Source organism: Pristiophorus japonicus, unplaced genomic scaffold (genome assembly GCF_044704955.1).
Source record: "Pristiophorus japonicus isolate sPriJap1 unplaced genomic scaffold, sPriJap1.hap1 HAP1_SCAFFOLD_1693, whole genome shotgun sequence".
Classification (NCBI taxonomy): Eukaryota; Metazoa; Chordata; class Chondrichthyes; family Pristiophoridae; genus Pristiophorus; species Pristiophorus japonicus.
The window spans coordinates 17,501-20,000 of NW_027251376.1; positions in this window are offsets into that span (position 1 = coordinate 17,501).

Below are 2,500 nucleotides of genomic sequence, written 5' to 3' on the forward strand. Positions count from 1 at the left end.
GGTTGAAGGTGGCAAACCATTAACCGAAAACTCTGGCAAATGGTTAACCGGCGTGTTAAGATGGTATCTTTAATAAAAGACGGAAATGACGAAGCCAACATAGCCAAACGAAGGCGGGGACGTTAGTGTGGCAGAAGGGCATGTCTTTAAGCCGTCGGGCGAATGTCCCTGCCAGTTGGAATCTTTTCGGGAAAAAGGGTGAAAAAATCGGAAAGGCCTAGCCGTCCGCCGTGGGGTGCGTTCGCTCGGGCTCGGCCAGCCGCGTCGATGGGTGCCGGAACGGTGCGGCTGCGCTCCGGGAGTGCGGAGATACGGCCTGTCAAGTTTCGTCCCGGAAGTCTGGATGGAGCTAAATCCGAAGCCGTTTGCGGGAAATTAGTTCCAGGGCTCGGCGACCGAAGTCAAATCCGTCCCGCCAACTTGACACTTGTCATTTCTGTCCTTGGGGGTTGGCGGGGTACCTGCACAGAGGTAGGAGGTGGCTGATCGAGAATTGGTGAGTTTTCCAAAGTCACGTCTCGAGCCTCCAGGTCTGCAGAGACCGACCAGGGCTGCCGCCCAACCGACTATTCACCCTTTTTGGGCGGGAATTTTTTCCATTTTTGTCCATTTTTCGGGTTTTTGGTCGGGCTTCAAAAACGGCAGCCCGAGGCCTGGCAGAGGCCGGGGCATGTCCCCGGTCGCGCCAGGCGGCTCGCGCGACCCGATTAGGCCCCGAAAGGAGTCGGGAAATCGGCAGACCTGCCCGAGTTCAGCCCGGGGGAGGCGGGGGGCAGGTCGGTTCGGCTCAAATCATTAACCAAAGCCGAGACTTGGTCTCGCTGGCGCAACCGAAGTGCCAGGCTGGATAACTCATTAACCAGAAGGCGGCTGGAGGCAGGCAGGGCTGATGGCTGAGGCCGGGTGGAGGCCACCCGCGGCCGGGAAAGTCAAAAGTCCCGTTGTGTGGAAGTCTATGAGGTCAGATTCGGCCGCCTTACCGGGCCTGCGGTTGATGGTTTCCCGCTTGGGCAAGCGAGTCGGCCCGGCAAAGTGGCCACTTGCATTTTCTGGCAAGTGTCTGCGAACAACGTTAATGAGTTGAACCTCGGCAATTGTCGGAAGTCCCGATGAAGAAATGAAAATGCCCCTTTTGCGGGGATTTGGATGCTCATGGCCGGCAGCAGGTGGCCCGACGCCCCGCCAACTTGACACTTGTCATTTCTGTCCTTGGGGGTTGGCGGGGTATCTGCACAGAGGTAGGAGGTGGCAGAATCGAGACTTGGTGAGTTTTCCAAACAAACGTCTCGAGCCTCCAGGTCTGCAGAGACCGACCAGGGCTGCCGCCCAACCGACTATTCACCCTTTTTGGGCGGGAATTTATTCCCTTTTTGCCCATTTTTCGGGTTTTTGGTCGGGCTTCAAAAGCGGCTGCCCGAGGCCTGGCAGAGGCCGGGGCATGGGCCCCGATCGCGCCAGGCGGCACGCGCGACCCGATTAGGCCCCGAAAGGAGTCGGGAAATCGGCAGACCTGCCCGACTTCAGCCCGCGGGGGCGGGGGGCAGGTCGGTTCGGCTCAAATCATTAACCAAAGCCGAGACTTGGTCTCGCTGGCGCAACCGAAGTGCCAGGCTAGATAACTCATTAACCAGAAGGCGGCTGGAGGCAGGCAGGGCTGATGGCTGAGGCCGGGTGGAGGCCACCCGCGGCCGGGAAAGTCAAAAGTCCCGTTGTGTGGAAGTCTATGAGGTCAGATTCGGCCGCCTTACCGGGCCTTCGGTTGATGGTTTCCCGCTTGGGCAAGCGAGTCGGCCCGGCAAAGTGGCCACTTGCATTTTCTGGCAAGTGTCTGCGAACAACGTTAATGAGTTGAACCTTGGAAATTGCCGGAAGTCCCGATGAAGAAATGAAAATGCCCCTTTTGCGGGGATTTGGATGCTCATGGCCGGCAGCAGGTGGCCCGACGCCCCGCCAACTTGACACTTGTCATTTCTGTCCTTGGGGGTTGGCGGGGTATCTGCACAGAGGTAGGAGGTGGCAGAATCGAGACTTGGTGAGTTTTCCAAACAAACGTCTCGAGCCTCCAGGTCTGCAGAGACCGACCAGGGCTGCCGCCCAACCGACTATTCACCCTTTTTGGGCGGGAATTTATTCCCTTTTTGCCCATTTTTCGGGTTTTTGGTCGGGCTTCAAAAGCGGCTGCCCGAGGCCTGGCAGAGGCCGGGGCATGGGCCCCGATCGCGCCAGGCGGCTCGCGCGACCCGATTAGGCCCCGAAAGGAGTCGGGAAATCGGCAGACCTTGCCGAGTTCAGCCCGCGGTGGCGGGGGGCAGGTCGGTTCGGCTCAAATCATTAACCAAAGCCGAGACTTGGTCTCGCTGGCGCAACCGAAGTGCCAGGCTGGATAACTCATTAACCAGAAGGCGGCTGGAGGCAGGCAGGGCTGATGGCTGAGGCCGGGTGGAGGCCACCCGCGGCCGGGAAAGTCAAAAGTCCCGTTGTGTGGAAGTCTATGAGGTCA